Consider the following 13,377-nt stretch of genomic DNA (forward strand, 5'->3'; position numbering starts at 1 on the left):
GAAATTTCTCTGAGAGCACTTTGTGCTGATTCAAGTAAAATTAGATGAGTTTATTCTGAACCAAAATCAACAAGTTTTCGTGTAATATATGGTGATGTTGTGGCATGATAGAAGACAGGCTAATGTTAGCTCAAGCTTGAATCGCAATGCTTTTTTTATTGACATAAAAGTCAATGATCACAACTTCCCCTGTGATGATTATAATCATCACTCAAATTCTTTATTACAGTACATCATTCATCCCGTCTGGATTCTTCTGCCAAGTCTCTCCTAGATCCTTCAGGGTGTCATAAAGCTCACTTTGCACTTCTTCAACCATGACAGTGAGTCTCTTCCGTGCTCTTCCTCTTGTTTCTGACAGCTACTTGTATCCACAAATCACTCCCTTTTGTGAAGAAATTCCTTTACAGAATCTCAAGAAGATGAGCACACATACAGTTCCTATGAATATGACTAAAAGTGGCGTTAGTAGCAATTTTAAAATTCCTCTTCCTACACTACCTAGCCACTCTACTATTGAGGCAAATAATTACCAATAGATCCAAAGAATGACCAAAACCCTTCCAAGGCACCTGATTCTTCCAGTTCATTTAATTCATGCATTATGTGTAATGTCTGTCAATTAGCTGCCAAACTTCTTAGCTATGTGAAGAAAGTAAGCACATCATTCTCCAGCATGAGTGACTTTGCAAACTCTGCATTCCTTCACAAGGAGTAAATCCAACACAAAGCAATTTTGCATAATCATAGCTCTCGTTAAAAGCAGCACTTTATTAATCACTGTCACTAAACCCATGGTATCAGTTGCAAGTCGATAAATTTTCTAATCTTGACATCATTTAGTGCTACTCCTATAGGGGGTAAAGGGGTGCTCCGAAGATACGGCTAAGAATCTGCTTAAAACGTCATGTACTTCACCTCATATATTTTTCAAGAGGAAAATCTGCCTCATTAGTATAATAAATCAAAGGGAAAACTAATGCAGCATAACCGCTTCCTACCCATTTGTGCAGTACCTGGAAATATGGCGATTTACCACACGCATAATAAATGCCCTTAACCCCTTGCATGCTCATGACGGCCGGGAGCCGTCACGTGTCACGGTGGGCGTGTGCGCAGGACAGCCCCCGGCCGTCTGAATCCCGCCCACTTATCTAAATCCCCGCACAGCGCGAAAATTCGCGCTGCATGCAAGAGTTCATACTGACTTGTAGATTAGAGAGAGTTTTTCACTTCACTTAATAATTCTGTGCACAGTCTCTAAATCCCAGTCTCTCAACTGTCTTCTAGCTGTTGCATCATGCCTAATGCTCCTTTCTTGGTGATTTCAATGCTTAATCTAGGGGGTGGTTCCTTTAAGATCTCCTTACCTTTCCCAATATTGTCCTCTTTCCCCATCTATTCTTATGCTTTCGTTCAATTAATTTACAAAGATCCTCTTTGTCTAGGTTATTTTTTCAGTTTACATCATGCAAGCTATAATTAATAGTGCTCATGTTAGTCACCGGGGTAAATAATTTTATCTTATACTCATCCCTTGATTGTGGCCTTTTGTGAGGACTAGAAATCTTATTAGTATCACATAGATGCAGATGTTCTGCATTGACAATAGGTACATTTGTTAACGAATCATCAAAATCAGAATAAAACATTTAATTATGATTCAAGAAGACAGAGCAAGAGAAAGAGTAGGATAGAGGTAGGTGAAAGTAAGCTGCTCCTTCAGCTGCTGACGCAGGAAGATAAGAACACACAAAGCATTCCTCAAGACAACATCAGATAATACATGGTATAGCTACATGCACTCTCATGCTGTGGCAGATATAAAACCTTACTCTCAGGCTAACAGGGCTTGTTATAGGGGTGCAGGTACTATTATCTAGATCATGGTAATTATTTCCTCCCAGCAAGTAAACATTCAACAGCCAACCTAACATAGAAACAGAAATGGCAACTTCTAAACTCACAATCATAATTTTGCAGTGTGACTGCACTATGTTCCACTTAAATCAGATCAAGGAGACTTTGATAAGGAGTTAGTCTTCTTAACTGCTACTCTATTGTCTCTACCCGATCTCGAAATCTTATAGGATTTTTATTCTCCGTCAGCTGGAGGCCTTAAGAAGCTATTATCCTCTAACCGTTGCCCCTGCTATTTTGACTTTATTTTTGTAAATTGTTGGATTACAGGATCTTCATCACCATAAGTCTTTAGTGTCAAGGTGGCTCGTCCGAGTCAGTCAAGCATTCATCTATTTCAAACTTGGTTTTGGCAGAGTATGTCCAGTCTAGTCCTGAGTACTTTCAATTCAACTTTCTTTCCCTCTTAGATCGCTCTGTATTGGCCAGTTCCAAGTCAAGGTTGGGAATGTCAATCTGGTCTAATAGTTCCTGTTCTTCTAACTCACTATCTTTCCAAAGTGCATCTGGTCCTGTCTTAAGTGTCAACAGTTGCTTTCTAGAAGTAGTAGTCCCTGGCCAACCTTCCTTCGAAGTGCTCAAAATTGCTGGCTAAGATCGGGGCGATTCACTCCCAGAGGTGAAGTCTTCCCACTCAGTTTCGGCTTCCGCTCCTTGAGAAAGGTATTGCTGTAGATGAGTCTCGGTCTTCCACGAATTCTCACTGTCCAGCTGAAGGTGTATCCTCAATCCAGTTGTTGATATTGCAGTAGTTGCTAGAATGTCTTCAACCCAGTCATTCTCTGGTTCTGCAGGCTGTTCAGCTGATGAAAATGATAGTTCTCTAATCTATTCCTTCTTTTCCCCCTTTGAGCCTCAGTCTCCTCTAACCTGGGGCACCACGAGGAATTGGCATATGTTAGCTCTGCTTCTTCCCCTTCTTACCTTGCTCACTTGGTGTGTGAGGCATGCATCCAATTCTGCAGGCCAGCACACTTGACAGCCGTGCTTGTAACCACGATCAACTGGTAGGGTCCATGCCAACGCTGTTCCAGGAAGTACTTGCGTATGTGTTACTTGATGTGGATCCAGACACCAGGGTTTAAGTGATTCCCTGAGGATTCGCAAACTGATGGATTAGCAATACCGACCTGACAATGACAGAGCGCACCACATTAGACAATCCTTTGTATTACTCAAGAGCCATGCAATCTGTGATATTCACAAGGGGCGCTGCTGGGACAGAGGGTATGCACATAGCTTTTCCCATCAACACTTCATGTGGCGATAATCTAGTTCTTTTGCATGTGGTACTTTGGATACTCATGAGCTCTAAAGAAAGTATGCCAGGTTCCATTTAAGCACAGTAGAGATACAATTTCTATCTAATTTGTCCTTGATAGTCCCACTCAGTCTCCCTACAATTCCTGGTGCTACATCTGCAGAGAAACCTTTGGTCAATCCCTAGATCCCAAATCAAGGTATTAATTCCCGCAACAATAGTTTGGCAGTTGTTAAGTCTGTCACATCTCCAGGTGAGATAAGCCTCCACCTATCGTTAAAACAATTACACAATGACAAAGATGTACCTCAGCTTCTTGCATCGTGTAATTTCCACAAAGTCAATCACATTTTCTAACGCGACTCATAGTCACATCAACTCTCTTGTCCACATTTGCTTTTGACAGATCATACAATTGAAACACAAGTCCTCTGCCATCATTCTGAACCGAGTATTAGACAAATGAGAACAGAAGGTAGACCCCATTCCGTCCCTTCCCACATGAGTTAGATCATGAATGTGTTTCACCATTGCTGGTAGGCGGGAATTTGGGAGAACTGACTTTACTTCATTTAAATCCCAAATATAACTGACATCATTTGCACATCCCATCCTTTCTCATTTAGCCTTTTCTATTTCTGAGGTGCTGTGTTGTAATTCCCTTAACTCAATGAATGTGTGTACGGTATTGTATACCAAATGTGTTTCCGTCTCTCCCTCTGTTTTACATGGTTCATCTAGGTGAAAGGGACTGGACTCAAGAGCGAAGTATCGTGCAACTTTGTCCGCATAGCTGTTGCCTCTGGTGACAAATTCATTGCCACCCTTACGTGCAGCACACTTCACCATGGTAACCTTCTTTGGCATTTACCTCTCTGTCCACATATGGTCCACTTCTAAATCTGTGCAAAGCACACACTCCCCCCCCCCCCCCACTCTCCCTGCAGCATTGTCATTAATCCTGAACTGTGGAAGTTTCGAACATCATGGGAACTGAGCAGCATCATCTTCAGATTTTAAGGGAACCTGTGATTTGTTTCTGGGGTGGGCTACCTCCTTGCATCTGCATTGGATTGAACCTGTTTGGCAATGCTTCAGACTTTGGAGCTTTCTGAACTGCCATAGGTTGTTTTGGTACTGGGGGAACACTCCCTGGTCCGTCAAATGCAACCCTTGGGATTCTGTCACAAGTCGATTTAGATTGTACCTACACTCCCTTTTCCAATGCCGTAACCTGTTACAAATGTGACACTGAGTAACCTTTTTCAGGGCACTTACATTAGTCCCGCTCACATTTCCCCCGATCTCTCCATATTCAAGGTATATTCCTGCTGTAGTTTGGGGAAACTCCTTGCATTAATATTCCGAAATGAGGATCTACTTCATACACTTGAGATGGGAGCTTCAATCACTTTGTCCCTGCATTCTGGGCTAACTGGGTTTGGGCAATCATGAACTTCTCCTTCACTCCCTTTTGTTTTGCCTCTAAAGTCTCGCTGCAATAATTTGCATACTGTAGCATCTCGCCAATTGATTTGCCAACAGAGGATGGCCTGAATAATTTGGTTGCTGATTTCTTGCCTCTATCCATTTACAAAAGAGGCAAGAAATGCTCCCATGTTTTCGCTTTAGGGATCATTCATCCCACTCTGTCCCTATACACCTGCATTAATCTCTAAAAATAATAGTTCATCGTTCCTGAGATGTTCAATACATCTTCGACCAATTAATTCCCTTTGAGAAACCTCAGTCTTTAGGTGTCTTATGACTTTCTCGTACTTGGTCTTAACTATAGGTGAAAGGGCATTGGTTCCTGGCACCCATGGTGGTTTCTGTGTGGGTCATTCAACAGTTCTTTTACATCCTGCCTACAGTTTTTTGGGATCACTATCTCTAAAACAACATCTAACTTCCCACAGTAACTTATTGATGGTCACAATTTGCTCCATCTGGGTGTACCACTTATCCGGATTCTCTCTAAGCTTTGGAAGGGAATTGGGAAAATGGAAAAGATCAGATTGAGACCACGTGATGTGTACATACGGCCCTCCTGTTACCTCTTGTGAAGGAAAAGCCTTTATTTTTTACTCAACAGTTACTTCTCAATCAATCAATCAATCAAAGACATTTGTAGAGCGCACTACTTACCCGGAGGGTCTCAAGGTGCTTGGGGGGAGGGGGGGGGGGGGGGGGGTGCTGCTACTGCTCGAACAGCCAGGTCTTGAGCTTCTTCCTGAAGGAGAGGTGGTCTTGGGTCAGGCGCAGGTCGGTCGGGAGGGAGTTCCAGGTCTTGGCGGCCAGGTAGGAGAAGGACCTTCCTCCTGTTGTCGTTCTTCGGATGCGGGGAACGGCGGCGAGGGCGTGACTGGCTGATCGGAGATGGCGTTTGGGAGCGTAGAAGTTGATGCGGTTGTTGAGGTAGCTCGGGCCTTGATCGTGTAGGGCTTTGTGTGCGTGGGTGAGGAGACGGAAGGTGATTCTTTTGTTGACGGGGAGCCAATGCAGGTCTCTCAGATGTCCGGAGATGTGGCTGTGTCGTGGGATGTCGAGGATGAGTCTGGCTGAGGTGTTCTGGATCCGCTGGAGTCTCTTCTGGAGCTTGGCGGTGGTTCCGGCGTAGAGGGCGTTGCCGTAGTCCAGTCGGCTGGTGACGAGGGCCTGGGTGACCGTCTTCCTGGTCTCGGTGGGGATCCACCGGAAGATCTTCCGTAGCATGCGCAGGATGTTGAAGCACGACGAGGAGACGGCGTTGACTTGTCTGGTCATGGAGAGGGAGGAGTCCAGGATGACGCCCAGGTTCCGTGCGTGGTCTGTCGGTTTGGGTGCGGTGCCCAGGGCGGGGGGCCACCAGGAGTCGTCCCAGGCGGAGGGCGAGGAGCCCAGGATGAGGACTTCCGTCTTGTCTGAGTTCAGTTTCAGGCGGCTGGTCGTCATCCACTCGGCTACTTCTTTCATCCCTTCGTGAAGGTCGGCTCTGGCGGCGGCGGGGTCGTTGGTCAGGGAGAGGATCAGCTGGGTGTCGTCAGCGTAGGATATGATGTTGAGGTTGTGCTGGCGTGCGATGGCCGCGAGGGGGCTCATGTAGACGTTGAAGAGGGTGGGGCTCAGCGAGGATCCTTGAGGGACGCCGCAGATGACTTCGGTGGCCTCTGACTTGTACGGTGGTAGTCGGACTCTCTGTGTTCTTCCGTCGAGGAAGGAGATGATCCACTCCAGTGCCCTCTCCTGGATTCCGACGTTGCTGAGGCGCTGCACTAGGGTGCGGTGGCAGACAGTGTCGAATGCCGCGGAGAGGTCTAGGACGATGAGGGCCGCTGTTTCTCCGTTGTCCATCAGGGCTCGGATGTCATCGGTGGCAGCGATGAGGGCGGTCTCGGTGCTGTTGTTGGCTCGGAAGCCAGACTGTGAGGGGTCGAGGGATCCATTCGTCTCGAGGAAGGCGGCCAGCTGCTTGTTGACGGTCTTCTCGATGACTTTGGCTGGAAACGGGAGGAGCGAGATGGGGCGGTAATTCTTGAGTTCGGTGGGGTCCGCTGTAGGTTTCTTGAGTAGGGCGCTGAGTTCGGCATGCTTCCAGCTCTCCGGGAAGGTGGCGGTGTCAACCTCTTTTCCCCTGTGCATCAACTTAACCCTCTTGTTTTGAACCATAATTCCTTGAGCTTCTCGATGTCCCTCCATTTTCCAATGCTTTCAATTAGTACTTTTACATGTGTTTGCAAGCCTCTCAACTTCAGCATCAGTAATTCCTTTTCAGTCATATCCATCCTTCTTTCATTGTGTTATGTCAACACCACATTTATCTGCCACCTTCTCCATCTTCGCATGTTCCTCTTTTGACACTATCACTACTTAACCCCTTCGATGCTCATGGCGAGCTCAGCTCGTCATGAGGCACAGTGGAGCTGTGCTTATGTGCATGAACAATGGTGTTCATAGTATGTTAGCACAGGAGGGGAAAAGTCACAGCAGCCAAGGTGTTAATTCCAAATATGAAGCAACTAATTGTCTCTGTAATACCTTAAGTAATCCATTCCCACATTTCCTTTCACTAGTTCCTCAAATTGCGTGTTTTACTTGGACGGATTTATCCTCAGAGTGGTTTGTCTAACACCTGGTGAGTCAACTTACAGGTCTGTGCTGGTTGTCTGACCCATATTTTCTCCGTTAACCACGTTTCCCCCTTGGTATCGAACTATTGCCATGTTTCCCATGCTTGTGGCAAATCTTGCCGTAAACCAGGGACCAGTTGACTCTGAACCAGAGGTCTCGATTATGGAAGCAGGAATGATGCTCAGCAAAAGTATGGTACTTATTGTGACTAATTTAGGTGTTTGAGTAGAGGACGGAACAAGAGTCTCTATAATTTGGGGTTGCACTGGGTTCCACTGAGAATCTTGCAGTTGGTGCGTTTTCAAGCAGCACTAGTGTGGTAGCACTTGGCTTATCCACTGCTGTGACATTGTGCAGAGGTGGTCGAACACTGAGGAGTCCTTGCTTTCTGTATCTGGTTCTTTCTCATGTTTTTCCTTTTCCTTTTCTTTCTTTTCTAAATAAGGATATGCTCCTACTGTTTCAATGGTCTCCTCCCTCCATTTTCTCTGCCTTTCCTCGTCTTGCTCCCTTTTCCATGAATGAGCCTTACTATGAATCTTAAATTCAAATGTCTTCCTCTTTATTTCACCCGCCATCTGTTCCCAAAGGTTTAATGCCTCAAATGTTGTGGGTCTAGGAGGTTGTGGTTTTAAGTCATGCATTCTTCTCCTTAAGGTTTATGTGGAAAGTTCCACTTAGGAGTAATCCTAGCGTCCCATCTTTGGATCTATATTCTTGCCATTGGTTAAGCCACATGCACATGTGCACCCCTTTCTTTGCTGCCATTTACCTAGCTGGGGGACCTTCAGGAGAAAACCTTTCGCCCTTATTTGCATCCTTCTCTCCTTTTGATAATGGATTTCCGATTATAACCAATTGCAATCAGTCCTTGTTCAAACTTTCACTCTTCCCACATAACAACCACCCTAGTCTGTCCACCAATCCAAGCGCGTCTCTGTCAAAGGTCACCTTAGCACAGTGCTGTTTCACCATCCACCAGCCAATTGTTGCATGGTACCGTGCGGATGCAACACTCCAATCGCTCCGAAGTCTCTTTCTAATATTTTATCCATTTGCCTGCTCCAACTACCCAACAGTTTTCTTACAAAGACAAGAATTCTACCTACTCTTGGGCTAAAATGCACTATCAAACTATGAAAGTCACTACTCAGCGTGTCTACTCCCTGTACACTTAGGAATAAATCACCACTGAACTCTGTTAACACGCTCACACAAAAATGTTATGTTTTCTAATTCTGTGTATCTGATAGGTCTCACAGTACACCCTTCCTAGCAGACAAGTTTACTTATTCACTTTTGAACTTGAGGTACCTCTTTTGTCAAAGTTTTTAAAAAATCATCAAAACCCCAATAACTATAACTCCAACAAATCTCACATTCAGAGCCACACAATATTTATCCTCAATTATTGTCCACTTTATCCCTTGTAGTCTATGCTTACTACAATTCCCAACATGCACTTCACCGCCAACTTCATTCGCTTGTATCACATGCAGTCCCTATTGATACTCACGTTTTTGTTCTTCTGCCAGCCACATTACTTCTCCAGAACCAGGATCGGATTGGGAGCGGTGTAGTCCCTATATGGCTTTAGTGGTCCTAGACTGGAATCGTCTCTTTAACCGCTGTGCCCTAGCAGTTTTCCCGCATGATTCCTTCATATTCAGGCACAGCGGCATGCACACACGTTTGGCCAGGGGTGACTTTGGTGAAGGACACCTCCTAGGTAAGTACACATGTCCACAAATAGTACGTCAAGCCCATGTAGCTGCCCATGACAGGCACTGACCCTCTGCTCCTTTCCTTCAGGTGACAGCGCCTATGGCCTCTGTGAGTATCTCCTCACCCCATACCTCAACCCTGCCTCACCACAGGAACGGCATTACAATGCTGCGCACATTCGCACCAGGAATGTAATTGAACGGACATTTGGGATGTTAAAGAGCCGATTCCGCATCCTACATAAGACTGGTGTGGCACTCAAATACCAGCCTGAGGTCTGCTGCAGCATCATGGCCGTGTGTGCCTTACTGCACAATATTGCTATCAAGCGGAGGATACCTGTGGAGATCTCTGGCAGTGAGTCGGAGGAGGACAACTTCATGCACGCGGGGAGAATCCTCCTGAGGGACACAGGCGCCGCAACTACATCACACTGAATTATTTCTAGTGCCCCCATTCCCCTCACACAACACTGCACTCATGCATGGCAAATGAAATAATGACATGAGTCGGATTTGCTTTTGAAATAAATTCTTATAATCATGTTAACAGGATATTCCCTTAACTTTTTTTGAACAGAAAACATGAAAACTATATTACAACATACAGCCCCATGATTGCGAAGCAGGCCTGCTTTGTACTGCAGCATGGCACTGTTGCTAATGTTCATACAATCCTTAGCGCCTTCAGCCGGACGTGCCCTGTCGCCTCTTCACATCCACCTCGCTGGTATTGGGCCGTGATGCAGCACTGAGCCTGGTGCTGCACCGTCGTTCTTGTACCACCGGGAGGGACAGGCTGCTTAGACTGGATGTGCCCTCACTGGCATCCTCACCCCCCACCCTTGCATGGGCATGGCCACACACCTGCTGGTTTTGGACATTGGTTGTGACCTGCTCCAACGCCCTAGCAACATCCTGGCAGCATTGCACCATCTGGAGTTGCATTACCAGGGAACTGCGTGAGTGTTGGGCCGTAGCATTACCGATCAGATGGTTTGACCTGGTGTATGCTGACAGCCGGGTCTGCAGCTGGCGGTGGCGGCGGCGGCGGCTGCTGATGTCCTGCTGTGACACTATGATTTGGCTGTTCTCCCTCACAGCAGCCGTTAACACCTGCACGCTGTGCAGATCCGGAGAAAGCGGTACCTTTAGTCACTTTTTGGCTAACACTTTATCGATTTTTGTTGACATCTTTTTCGAGTAGTTCGACTGCTGGTGCACATAGGGATGTCCCATCGTCGGACCGGCTTCAAGGCTTGTGACTCCTGTCACAAGTTGATGTCGGTCCCGGACCCGCACCTCGTGTGACTCTGGTGCCTGGAGCGCGACCACGACCCAAAGTTGTGCTCCGTGAACCCCAGGTCTTTGCGGGAGCGGTCTCGAAAGCTTCTGTGTCCCGGCAGTCAGCTCTGCGCCGCTTGAGGTCCCGGTTAAGAGCGAGGATGCGGCACCGTCCATGGATTCACCACCTTCATTCCTCTTCGAAGTCTCATCATCGGGTAAGTCGAGGCACAAGAAGTCCCAGAAGGCATAGAGCCTTCTGGGACGGCTCCGAGCTTCCCTCCTTTCCCGGGAGCCAGAGCGTCCCCTGCCCAGCTTCGTGCATTTTACGAACCCCTCCACTCCATCTTTGGGCAGCCCGACTCTGCCGGCGTGCCTTTGGGCCACACAGACTCAGCTGGGGGCTCTAGGCCTTCGATGCTGGTGGCTCCAGCCTCGGCACTGCAGGGATCCAGGCTTGGATTCGGATTGGTGCCGGTCGACCTCATAACACCTCCCCCGATTCCTCAGTTATGTCCCCAGCCAGCATTGACTCCGACCTCCCCCTCGATTTGGACACGGAGCTGGACCGGTAACCGGCGGCGGAGTGCGGCCAGAGGAGGGTGAAGAGGACTGAGAGGGCTCTGTTGATCCTTTGGCAGACCAGCTTGAAGAGCTGGATTGGAGAGAGGAGTTGGGTGATACCAGTGTCCTAGATACTTCCCCAGACCTTGATATGCTTCCCCCCCCTACCGTGGCTACTTAAGAGGGAGCTTCCTACACTGTGGTGTTGCGTAAGGAGGCTGAGGCCTTGGGCGTCGAGCTTCCTACAGTGGCGGTCAGGACTAACCTCCTGACTGAGGTGCTTCAGCTGGCAGCAGCCTCTTCAGAGCCCTTGTTGTCGTTCAATGAGGCCCTCACTGATGTCTTTTTGGGTTCCTGGTCCAAACCCAGCACAGGGGCTCCTGTGGATAAGATGGTTGCCCGACACCACCTCCTGGCACGGGGCGACCCACTTTTCCTCTACCAACACCCTTTTCCGAGAGCTTGGTGGTCCAAGCCTCATCTTCAAAAGGAAACCATTTCCCTACAGCTCCTTAAGATAGACAATCCAAGAAGCTGGACCATTTTGGGAAGAAGATGTTTTCTTCCGCCAGCTTAGGACTGCGGTTGGTGAACACTGCATGTCTCTTGTGCCGTTACACACATTCTGTGTGGGTCACGGTTGCGCAAGTGCTGCCACAGTGCCCGGAGGAGGCCTGGGCCATGCTCACCTGCGCTGTTGCAGAGAGTCAAGAAGTAGCAAAGTTCACCATCTGGTGTGGGCTGGACACTGCAGACTCGTTGGGTAGGATGATTTTCGCGTTGGTAGCCCTGAGACGCTATGCCTGGCTGAGAACCTCTGGCTTCTCTGGGGATGTCAAATCTACCCTTTTGGATATGTCCTTTAATGGCCGTCGCCTGTTTGGCGACAAACAAGACAATGCGCTTGAGCGGCTTAAGGACTCTAGGGCTACGGGCAGGTCCTTGGGTCTTGCAGCAACTTCTCACCCTACGCAGTCTGCCTTTCGCCTCTTTCGTGGCCACGGAAGGGGTGTCCCGTAATGTCCTGCCCAGATCCAGAGGGCCGCACAACCCACCCAGCCTCTGCGCATCCGGGGACGTGGGACCCAGCGGTGTGGGTCCGGGGGTCTGTCCACTAACCCCCCTGCATCTGCCTCCAAACCTTTCCACCAGTTGCCAGTGTGTGGCAGGATTCGCCATCACCTCCCCCATTGGCACAACACCACGTCGGACAGGTGGGTTTTGCAGATAGTCCGAAGGGGCTACTCCCTCCCCTTCGAGACTACCCCACCATCCATGCCACTAACACTCCTTCGCATGTCTGAGGATCGTTTGGCCCTTCTCCGTCAGGGTGTTACGGCTCTCTTGGCCAAGGGAACTATCGAGGGAGTCCCAGTGCCAGAAGTAGGTTGTGGTTGTTATTCCCACTACTTCATGGTACCCTAAAAGGACAAAGGCCTGCGTCGTATCTTGGATCTCCGGGACGTCAACCGCTTCCTCCAGAAGGAGCAGTTCAGATTGTTGACATTAGCTCAGGTCCGGTCTGCCTTCGACCCTGCAGACTGGATGGTAGCCTTGGACTTGCAGGACGCCTATTTCCACATCCCCGTCCTGTCAGCCCACAGGCATTACCTACGGTTCACGGTAAGCCAAGAGCATTTTTAGTTTACTGTGCTCCTCTTTGGCCTTACCAGCGCCCCTTGGGTGTTCACGAAAGTGATGGCGATGGTCACAGCTCATCTGCGCAGATCAGGGGTCCCAGTCTTCCCCTATCTCGATGGCTTGCTGTTGAAGGTGGGCTTACCCTAGGCTGTTGTCTGCCACCTGCAGACTACGGTGGACCTCCTGCACTCGCTGGGGTTCACCATCAACGTGCGAAGTCACACCTGATTCCCTCTCAGATGCTCCTTTTCATCGGAGCAGTTCTGGATACAGAAGAGTTTCGGTGATATCCTCCCAAGCAGCGAGTCTGGGATATTTGGGCTATGATACCAATGTTTCAGCCCTGTACCGGATTTCGGTGAGAATGACCCTGAGGCTGCTGGGCCTCATGGCCTCCTTCATCCTACTAGTGAATCATGCCAGGTGGCATATCCGGGCTCTGCAGTGGGACCTGACGTTCCAGTGGGCACAGCGCCAGGGGAATCTTTCAGATAGCGTTCCGATCTCAGAGAGCACTGCACACCAATTGCAGTGGTGGCTAACGAACCACGATTGCATCAACGGCAGATCGCTCTCCCTTCCACAACCAGAGATCACAGTGTTGACAGATGTGTCACTCCTGGGATGGGCAGGGCAGCCACATGGGAGAGGCGGAGATAAGAGGATTCTGGTCTCCGGCGGAGTCCGAGCTCCACATCAACCTTCTGGAGCTGCAGGAGATTTGTCTTGCTCTGAAGGTATTCTTTCCTTCCATCAGAAGAAACGTAGTGCAGGTGTTCATGGGCAACACCACTGCCATATGGCACTGCAACAAACAGGGTGAAGTAGGGTCGTGGTCCCTACGTCAGGAGGCTCTTCTCCTTTGGATGTGGC

General features: G+C 48.5%; 1 protein-coding gene across 12 annotated transcripts in view; it reads left to right on the forward strand.

Moving 5' to 3' along the window:
- Positions 1-13,377, forward strand: part of LOC147684447 (uncharacterized) — a 1,151,265-nt gene that overhangs the window by 1,074,772 nt on the left and 63,116 nt on the right. The window lies entirely within an intron of this gene.

The sequence above is a fragment of the Lissotriton vulgaris genome, chromosome 10 (genome assembly GCF_964263255.1).
Source record: "Lissotriton vulgaris chromosome 10, aLisVul1.2, whole genome shotgun sequence".
NCBI classification, from domain to species: domain Eukaryota; kingdom Metazoa; phylum Chordata; class Amphibia; order Caudata; family Salamandridae; genus Lissotriton; species Lissotriton vulgaris.